We start from the raw sequence: 11,373 nt of genomic DNA, 5'->3' as shown, positions 1-11,373 counted from the left end.
GGCAGCTCCTATTTAAGTGATTTCTTGATTGAAACAGGTGTGGCAGTAATCAGGCCTGGGGTGGCTACGGAAATTGAACTCAGGTGTGATACACCACAGTTAGGTTATTTTTAAACAAGGGGGCAATTACTTTTTCACACAGGGCCATGTAGGTTTGGATTTTTTTTCTCCCTAAATAATAAAAACCATCATTTAAAAACTGCATTTTGTGTTTACTTGTGTTATATTTGACTAATGGTTAAATGTGTTTGATGATCAGAAACATTTTGTGTGACAAACATGCAAAAGAATAAGAAATCAGGAAGGGGGCAAATAGTTTTTCACACCACTGTGTGTATATATATATATATATATATATATATATATATATATATATATATATATATATATATATATATATATATATTTGAGATGCCTCTAAGATGAATCCTTTTAAAATCCCTCTGCAAGGTCAAATTCTGTTCATTTACATCTTTGAAAACATTCCATAGTTTGACTATTAATGCACAAAAACATGTATCACTAATAATAACCTGCTGACTTGACATCAACGTGAGATATGACTATGGCATCCTGCATATCGAGACTCAGAGTATACTTGCAATTTGGGTACTTTTCTTGACGAGGCCTGCAAACGTCTGCGTGACACTGCATCGCATTTCGAACTGTTGTGGTATTGTTATGAATTGCACTTTTTAAATAGTTTATATCATTATATTTTGATAAAGTCCACATGTTATCTTACAAAAATGTAGCTGAATACTGTAATAAGAAATTCTGGTGTATGTTAACATTATTTTTATTAAATTTGTGTGCAAGTTTATACAGCCCACACAAACCGGTAACAGCATTTTAACGGGCCTCGCGTGGCCCTGCACACCCCTAAGGCCGCCTCTGCTCAATACGGAATGTTATTCAATAGTCGTGCAATCCCGCATTGGACTTCCATGTACATTCTGACCTGGGATTCAACTAGAGTAGTGGAGTGGTGGCACTGAGTCTAGGGATCTGTGCCAGCAATCAGAAGGTTGTTGGTTCAAATCTCGTAAATGCCAGAAGTACCGTATATACTAGCATATCAGTTGGGTCTTGACACCCATAAAATTAGACTCTGACTTACATGCCCGTTCAAAAATGCAACACTTAATTTTTTTTTCTTTTACATTTTCCTGTTTCCTCCAATCTCACACCAGTTTCTCAGACACATCGAATTTTGTTGCAGCAGCGCAGTTGCCAAATTCTTTTGCCAATTCAACAACTTTTAATTTAAATGCAGCTTCATATTTCTTCTGATCGAACGCTCCATTGTACATAAGGAATGCTCTTACGATAAAGGAGTATGAGGGTGTGAGATACAAAAAGGACAAATCAGTGTCGCTTTGGAATAGTTTGGAATATTCACGTAGGCACAATACATAGAAAAAAAAGGCAGTGTGCTCCGTGGTTAGTCTCTCAGGTGCGCGTTAGCATATCATAATCTCTTGGACCAATAGCGTGTGTCTTCTGCTAATTTGATCAACATATGGGAGAACTTAAATATTATTATATATGGTAATTCCTCCCTGTTAGGCTCTTGATCAATGCCCTAAACCTGCAATTGCTCCATCCTGGGTATAACGTTAACCTGCATCCTTCCCTGCAAGCAGGTCCTCCAACTTGCAGGGAAAAGTTGGGGGTTGGTGGCATGATTGGCACTCCAGCCGCTGTAGAAAACATCAACAAAATTTATTTCTATACCACATTTTCATACAAATGATGTAGCTCAAAGAGCTTTACAAGATGAAAATAAGATTAGGCAATTCTAATTAACAACAAATAAAGTTAGGTCCGATGGCCAGGGACAGAAAAAAACTAAAAAAACTCCACAGCTGGAGGAAAAATTAAAATCTGCAGGGGTTCTGAGGCTCTGGGCATTCTACCTAACATCAATGATCTTAATCAGTCCTCATGGCTTTCAGGCTTCATGTTGAAGAATTAGATGATGATTGTCATGTGGACATCATGTGTAAATGGTGTGTATGTACAAAAATGTTACTCGTGGTACTCTCATTTTCACGCTCACATCGTGATGTATAAAACCTAAACTTGGTATAAAGTCAAGCACATTTTTACACTAGCTCAAACCATGCCATACGCAAGTTCTCAGCTCAGTTTTGCAAACTGCCGGCACCCAGCGTCATAGCAATGCTTTTGTTCCAGTGTGGTTTTCCTTTCTTTTTTAGATCCACATCCCTGATGCGGCTTTATCATATACACTGGAATTAACCGCATATTGTTTATTAGTTTAAGGCATCTGATTGTAACTAACCTGTAACAATATAATGGTCCACAGAATGGCCAAACTATTCCAAATACGATAGCTGCTTTAGCATTGTTACTCTCACTGCACCTTCTTCTTCTTTCAGCTGCTCCCCTTAGCAGATACCACAGCGGATCATCTTTTTCCATATTACTCTCACTGCACCCCACAGAGTATTTACATTACTGTATCTGAGTGTGGAATCACACCTCTACAGCAGCTGATCGGAAAGAGAATTATCGGTATACAGCTTCAAGCACATGCTTCCTCAGCAATGCTGCCTATTTGAACTTCTTCCATACAGCAAATGTTTCAAAGCCTTTCCTGTAGGGACCTTGCGGTTCAGAAACAGTTTCATCCCAAGAACTATAAACGCACTCAATCAGTCCATCAAGTGCTCCTTGTAGAACTGTTTGTACTTACAATATAAGTACAATTGCCTCACTGTAAACTTGCGATACAGTTATAATATTGCACAACCTGGGCCACTTTAGCGTATATTTACATATTATGACAATATCATTTTTAAGATGAAATGCAGCAAAATATGTTTATTGCATTATACAGATAAAATGTTAACATCATTTAAATAATCTATATTGTTAATAATTAAAAATGTGAAGACACAGTGTCATAGCACTAGCAAGGAGCTGGCGTCCCGTTCAGGGATTGTTCCTGCCTCACGTTGTATTCGTACTGGGGCTGGCGCGACACTGGAAGGATAGATGGATAGAATAATTAAACATGTACTACGAAGATATTTTAATATTCCATAGATGTTTTGAAGAATCGTAGTTCTAAGCTTACAGATGGCTTAACGTCTATTACTGAGCTGATTGTGTGGCGATTGGGTACTTGGAGAAAGAGAGCTGTAATATCATGAATGTAATGGATTCTGTGTCCAGTCGGAGGAAGAGAAAGCCCGTTTAAGAAGCACGTAGTGATTCACACACATAGAGCACATAGAAGAACACATACAATACAAAGCATTTAACATGCTACTTCAGTTACGGTGGTATTTGAGAAACTAGTAAATTAAATGATTTAAAGATGAAGTTTATGATGTTCAACCTTTATGACAAAATAAACTATGAGATTAAAGTGGAAATTTCAAGATTAAAGTTGACATTTTGATCTTTTTTCTCACTGTGTCCATATTTTTTTTTTCTTTTCTCTGTACCCTATTAAGCTTTCATATGACACTCATATGGTGGGCTACGACTCGCCTTTTCACGGCGACTTCTGATATCTGACAACTTCTTTTTTATTATGGGCACTGTGCGACTTTATTAACTTGAGATTTTGAGTTTCTCCGACACTCTATGTCACTCAATCAACTTCCTTTTGTTGTTTATACCACAGTTTAAACCAATAAATAGTATGTTTTTCCTTGACCCCATTTGGTGTTTAAATTCTTTTATTTTCCCCTGTGCTTTTGCCATTGCCTTTTCACCGAACGCTGAGCTTAAGGGCTATTTATGTTGATTTATATATTCAAAGTGGCATAATTCTGGAAGGAGTTTAGGAGGAGCAATAGGTGCGTGCACGTGCATTACTTTTCAAGTTGACTGGGATTTATGGAATGGAAGAACATAAAAGTTGGTGAATGCACAGATTTATGCATCTGGATTTTTTTGTGTGTATGAACATTTGCACTTCTGTCCTTACACCATTTTTTAGTGTGAAGTCTACACACGGCGTTATGCATGAAGCCCCAAAAGTTCACATGAAGTCAACATGACCATCATCATCAAGGTCTTCCATGTGATACCTGAATACCATGAGGACTGATTGAGGTCATTTATGTTAGGTAGAATGCATAGAAGGGGCTGGGTGGTCTCGTGGCCTGGAACCCCTGAAGAGTTTTTCTGTTTTTTTTTGTTTTTTGTTTTTTCTGTCCTCCCTGGTCATCGGACCTTACTTTTATTCTATATTAATTAGCATTGCCAAATTTAGTTTTTAAAATTTAGTTTTTTTTTCTCTTGGATTTCAATGGGTATGTTGGTGAAGGGAACAGTGGAGAAAAGGAGGTGATGGGTAGGTATGGTGTCAAGGAGAGGAATGAGGAAGGTCAGAGGATAGTGGATTTTGTCAAAAGGATGGACTTGGATGTGGTGAATAAGAAGAGGGAGGAACATAGGGTTACGTATAAGAGTGCTGGAGTATGTAAATTTTCCCCTTGGGATTAATAAAGTATCTATCTATCTATCTATCTATCTATCTATCTATCTATCTATCTATCTATCTATCTATCTATCTATCTATCTATCTATCTATCTATCTATCTATCTATCTATCTATCTATCTATCTGTGGAGGAAGATGCACACAGGTAGATTACATCCTATGTAGAACAGTTGACCTGAAGGAGATTGAAGACTGTAAAGTGGTGGCAGGAGAAAGTGTAGTTATGCAGCATAGGATGGTGGTCTGTAGGATGACGCTGGAGATCAAGAAGAGGAAGAGAGTGAGGGCAGACCCAAGGATCAAATGGTGGAAGTTGAAAAAGGAAGACTGCAAGTTTGAGTTTAGGGAGGATGTGAGACAGGCACTGGGTGGTAGTGAAGATTTACCAGACAGCTGGGAAACTACAGTAGATTTAGTAAGGGTGACAGCAAGAAGGGTGCTTGCGTAACATCTGGAAAGAGGAAGGAGGAAAATGAAACATGCTGGTGGAATGAGGAAATACAGGAGACTATACAGAGGAAGAGGATGGCAAAGAAGTGGGATAGTCAGAGAGATGCAGAAAGTAGACAAGAGTACAAGGAGATAAGGCGCATTCCTAATGCAGCCCACAATAGCAGTGTTATCAGCTAATTTTTGCACGTGGCCGAACTCCGAGTCGTATTGGAAGTCTGATGTATGTTGGCTGAACAGGACCGGAGAAAGTACAGTCCCCGTGGCGCTCCTGTGTTGCTGACCACAATGTCAGACCTGCAGTTCCCGAGATGCACATACTGACGTCTGTCTGTTAGACAGTGGTTCTCAACCTGTGGGGTGGGCCCCTTAGGGGGGCGCAAAGTATCAAAAAGGGGGTCGCGAAGAAGTGAAAAAAGGAAAACAAGAATCAGAAATATGAAAAAAAATCTGTTGAAACCAAAACAAATTAGCTTAAACTACATTCTTATACTAGAAAAATAAATATAGAGTTAGTGAAATGTCGATAAAAGTTAGGTATAATAAAATATGCATCTACATATCTGTTCTTATTCTACTAGACCTCAAGTGCAGCATTTGACACCACAGACCACAGTATTCTTAGAATTCACTTTAGACAATGGGAGGGCCTCTCCAGCAGTTTTTTAAAAATGTTTCAGCATCTTTAGGGTATGCTGGGAACTGTAGTCCAGTGGGCGTAGCGATCTTGGGGTGCTACGGGGAATTGCACTCCCTACTTTATAGAGATAATTTCAAGGCAATGCCCAGGCACCAGAAGTACTTCCGGGTTTTCAATAAAAGGGACCACACTGCCATATCCAGATTAGTGGGAACAGGGAAAGGAGACATGCAACACTCACCCGGGTGGAGTAGAGGAGAAGAGGAAGAAGAAGAAGGAGAAGAGAGGATTATATTACTGTGCTAAAGTAGTTTATCAAAGTTATTCCATTGAATAAAAGTTTGTGTTTTGAACCGGGGTACATTTGTGTCTGGGGTATAGGGGCTCTGTTACAACACCTGCTGGTCACAGTGAAGTTCATAATAAAATACATAATAAAATTCAAATTCATAGACAATTAAGAGTATATAAGTTTCCCCTCTCATAATAGAGGGATGATTAAAGGATCTTGTGCTGGTCACTAGATGGTTGCCAGTTTGAAACCTGACAGTGCCAGAAGGAATGCTACTCAAATGGGCCTTTGAGTAGGGCCCTTCACCTGCCATTGGTCCAGGGGGACTGTTCACATAGCTGACCCTGAATTTTCACCACAAGCTTCTAATCTTCCTCTCTGTGAGTCATTGGAGGGTAAGCAGGGGAAAGCAAAAAATGACAAGAACTTAATCCAGTCAATTGTATGTGGCAAATAAAGTGAATTATCATCATCATAATGAAAGGCACTATATATATATATATATAATGAAGGCATTATACACATATAGATATGAGAAAAGTATCCCCACATTCCAAGTGGTCTTGCACAGGATGACTCATTCAGTCTATTAAAGTTCTTCATGCTGAGGGACATGAAGGCCACTGGTGTGTGGTCATTAGGTGCCCACCTTACAATACAAACTGTTTTCTTCAGCAGCAGCACTTTCTGCAGCCTTTGTGGCAGTCTGAACAAGTAACAAAGGACACCACTAAGGTGGTAAGCACAATTAAAATACAAAAATTCAATGAAAGTTAAATGGAATTCAATATTGTTAAAAAAAGAGCTAATAATAAAACTGAAGATCAGTTGTTGGCCTGTTGTAGTTAGAACACTTTAATTTACATTGGATGTACAAGAGCTAGGGAATGATTCATGATGAACTTATTTGGATGTACAGCCTCAAGCTGCATTCCTAATGACTTCATTTACTTCTTGTAAACGTTTATGGATCCACCTTGCCTCAAGTCAAGAGAATGTTGATGATCACAGCACAATCTTCCCATCAGCATGTTTTCATATATTTGCATAGTGAGAAGACAAGCAAAATGTCACCTTTTATTAGCTAACAAAAAAGATTACAATATGCAAGCTTTTGAGGCAACTCAGGCACCAGTTTTACATATCTTGTGCAGAATAATAAAATTGCTCAGATATGTTGTATTAACATTGAATTGAATTAAAAAAGGGTTATCACTCCAAGGGTGGATGCCTTGCTAAAGAAGTTAGTCCAGAAAAAGAAGACTGGGGATAGGAAAAAAGGGTAAGTTAAAGCTAAGAGTGGGGACACTGAATGTTGTGACAATGACTGGGATGAGTAAGACATTTGTGAGATTTGATTGCATACATGGGCCAGTGTGATGCAAGAACAGAGACAAGGAAAGACAACCTATCAGGAAATTATGCTCTCCCGTTACGCTTGGTGGCGGCATCCCAGGGCAACACTACTTGTACAGACACCTACAAGTCATGCTCAGAACTGGAATCCAATAGGGCAGCCTTGTCAGGTTCCGTGGGGGGAGCCTGCAGGGACACATGATTTCATTTGACCCAGAAGTGCTTCCAACAGGTGTTGCCCTGCAACCAGAAGTACCTGGTCAACCTTGTCCAGATGAGTCAGAGTCGGGTGTGGAGGACGGACAAGCTCACCTGGGAGATGTGGAGGAGAAGAAAGAAAAAGAAGAACTGTATAATAAAATAAAAATAAAATGATAAAATATAATAAAATAATAAAACTTTTTTATTATAACCGGGACTTGTGTTTGTGAAGTTGTGTCTGGAGTTTGGGGTGCTGCTATGACTCTACTGGTCACAATTGAAAGGAGGAAAATGGGAGTGCTGTTTTATGTCAGAAACAAGATGGAAGAGGAATAAGGCAACTTTAAACTGTTATACAGTGGAGAAAATGGTGCAGGTCTACTAGTGTCCATAGAAGTAAAATATAGTCTTGTCAAGATTCAAGATTCAAGAGTTTTTATTGTCATTTCATCCATATACAGTAGTACAGCATACAGTGAAACAAAACAACGTTCCTCCAGGAACATGATGCTACATAGAATACAGGACAACGTAGAATCCACGACACATAACATAAAGACACATAATATATAACAAGGTGCATGTGAGTCAAATGTGCAAACATGTGCAACCATGTGCAACATTGCAGAGCAGAACACATATATCAGATATCAGATCGGTCCATGAGTGTTCAGAAATCTGACTTCTTGGAGGAAAAAACTGTTACACATTCTGGTGGTGAGGGCCCAAATGCTTTGGTACCTTTTTTCCAATGGCAGGAGTGTAAACAGTGAGTGTGAAGGGTGTGTTGGGTCATTCACAATGCTGGTGGCTTTGTGGATACAGCGTGTGGTGTAAATGTCCATGATGAAAGGAGGAGAAACACAGATGATCTTCTCAGCTGTCTTCACTATCTGTTGTAGGGCTTTGCAATCCCTGACCGTGCAAATTCCAAACCAGACAGTGATGCAGTTGCTCAGGATGCTCTCTTTGGTTCCTCTGTAAAATGTTGTTAGAGCAGCTGGTGGAAGATGGGCTTTTCTCAGCCTATGCAGGAAGTAGAGCCGCTGCCTGGCTTTCTTGGCTAAAGAGCTGGTGTTGTAGGACCAGGTGAGGTTCTCTGTGCAACCATACCACCAATACAATTATACTTTTTTTTCTAATTAAATTACCCACTAGGGGGAAATGCTGGAGGCAGGCTCTCTTGTCATGGGGATGTTCCTCGATGTGATGTGAAAGTACTCCCTGATCTAAGATTAAACAATGTGGTAAACATCATCCTGGTAAGTTGGAGTAGGGTGGAAGAGGACAAAGCTCACCTGCGACAAGTTGTGGAAAAGGAAAAAGGAGTGCTGTTTTTGTGTTGTTGTTATTATAATAACAATAATACATTTTATTCATATAGCGCCTTTCTCATGCTCAAGGCACTTACAGAATATAAGAAAGAACGGCAGGGTATACAGCGTATAGCATTGTACAAAGCAAATAAATAAATAAAGAAGATTAAGACAGTAAATTCAGAGAAAGCCTAACAGACAACAGAATTGATGGTCTAGCACACACACACAGATTACATGAGCATCTTGAGAGGTAAACTGAGAGAAGGGGAATGAAGTCAAGTAGAACTAAAAGCCTTCCTGAACAGATGAGTTTTAAGTTGTTTTTTAAAAGAATTCATGGAGTCAGCTGACTTGACCAATTTCAGTAGGTCATTCCAGAGTCTGGGCACTCGCTATACAGCTGAAGGCCCTGTCACCCATGGAGTGTAGATTAGTGTGGGGCACAACAAGATTGCCAGAATTAGAGGACCTTAGTGGGCGGGCAGGCACATAGTGATGGAGAAGGTCACTGATGTAGTTTGGCGCAAGGTTGTTTAAGGCTTTGTAGGTTATTAGTAGGATTTTATATTCGATTCTGTAAGACAAAGGGAGCCAGTGAAGACGGCGCAGGATGGGTGTGATGTGCTCGCTGTTGCTGGTTCGAGTGAGAAGTCTTGCAGCCGAGTTTTGAATAAGCTGGAGCTGTGATATTAGATTAGAAGGGGCACCTGCCAGCAGCGAGTTACAATAATCAATGCGGGATGTGATAAAAGCATGGACAAGTTTCTCAGCGTTAGAAAAGGAGAGGAAGGAGCGAACACGTGATATGTTACGGAGGTGAAAGTAAGAAAGTTTCTTAATGTGATTTATGTGGGTGGAGTAAGAAAGGGAGGAATCAAAAATGACACCAAGATTCTTTGCAGTAGAGGCAGGTCTGATGAGATCACCACCAAGATGGACTGGGAAGGAGCTCATTTTATTAAGTTGCATTTTAGTCCCAATTTGCAGGAGTTCAGTTTTGTTGCAGTTTAATTTTAAAGAGTTCTGCTCCATTCAGGTTTTAATTTCACTAAGGCTGAGAAAGCTCTGATGAAGTTCCACTTTTAACATTGAAGTAGAGTTGAGTATCATCTGCATAAAAATGATAGCCCAGTCCATAGCTACGAATAATATGGCCAAGGGGAAGCATATAAATACAGAAGAGAAGAGGGCCAGGACAGAGCCCTGAGGAACTCCTTGTGTGACTGGCGCGAGCTGGATCTGCTGTTACCAAGACTAACAAACTCTTGCCTATCAGTCAGATAGGACTTCAACCACTGGAGGGCAGTGCCAGAGATACCAGCATGGTCTCCATTCTGGACAGTAAGTAGAATGTCATGTCTGACCAGAGTGTCAAATGCTGCACTGAGGTCTAACAGAATTAATATGCTGGTTTGTCCAGAGTCTGCTGCCATAAGCAGATCATTGGTTACCCGTAGCAGAGCAGTTTCACAGCTGTGCTGCATCCTGAAACCAGACTGAAAGGGTTCCATCAAATTATTAGACATTAAGTAATTGGTGAGCTGGGAAGCTACAACACGCTCAAGAGCTTTTGACAGGAAAGGTAAGTGGGAAATAGGCTGGAAATTGTTAAGATTGTCAGCATCAAGACCAGACTTTTTTAACATTGGGGTTACAGAAGCGATTTTAAAAGTGAGCGGCACAGAGCCAGTGTCAAGGGATGAGTTTATTATTGTTGTAACAGTCGGGGTTATGGCATGAAGGCAGGATTTAAGTAGTGTGCTGGGGATGGGGTCCAGTACACAAGTAGTTGGCCTCATCTTACAAAGCAGGTTATTAACAAACGCAGATGTGACTGGTGAGAACTTAGAGAAGGAGCTGGATGGAGTGGGAAAACAGGGAGAGATATAAACAGATGATGTATTTATGTTAGTTGAATTATTTAGATCTTTAATTTTGTTATGGAAAAAGTGGAGGAAATTCTCACAGACTTCAGTAGAAGTGGTAGTTGGGCCAGATGCAGGTTCGAGTAGCTTATTAACTACAGAAAACAAAACCCTTGGGTTATCGTGGCCACTTTCTATTATTCTGCCATAGTGGGTGTTCTTAGCAGCAGTTAGTGCTTCTCTGTAAGCTCTCTATTATTACAAAGAAGCCTTTTGTTAGGGTAATTTTTACAGTAAACCTTTTATTTGAATCTGGGACTTGTGCCACTGTGGTTGTGTCTGGGGGTTGCTGAAACACCCCTGTACTGGTCACACAAGCAGGACAAGTCTCTTGCTATTCATGGAACACCACAAAAAGTGCTGCCAGATGTTTATTCCACTTGAGACCGGTCAGGACATTCGGCTCCCATTCCAGTCAGGCCCACTACTCGTTTGAAAAATTTGACAGCCTGAGCTCATACTAACTGCTTTATTTAGACTTCTTGACTTATTTTACTGTTTCTTAGGTCTCTGTCATTTCAGAAGTAAAAGCCACCTCTGCACTTTAAAGTGCATAATTTATTCTCTTTTGTAAAACTGCTGTAATAAACACGTGGCTTAATAAAACTACATTTAGGTCCTTAATAGTCAAATTTTGTGTATTACTGATAAAGAGCCAAATGATTTGTTATATACCCATTTTACAAACCAATCTACATTAATGAG

This window comes from Polypterus senegalus, chromosome 3 (genome assembly GCF_016835505.1).
Source record: "Polypterus senegalus isolate Bchr_013 chromosome 3, ASM1683550v1, whole genome shotgun sequence".
Lineage (NCBI taxonomy): Eukaryota > Metazoa > Chordata > Cladistia > Polypteriformes > Polypteridae > Polypterus > Polypterus senegalus.
Note: the sequence above shows the minus strand (reverse complement) of the source record.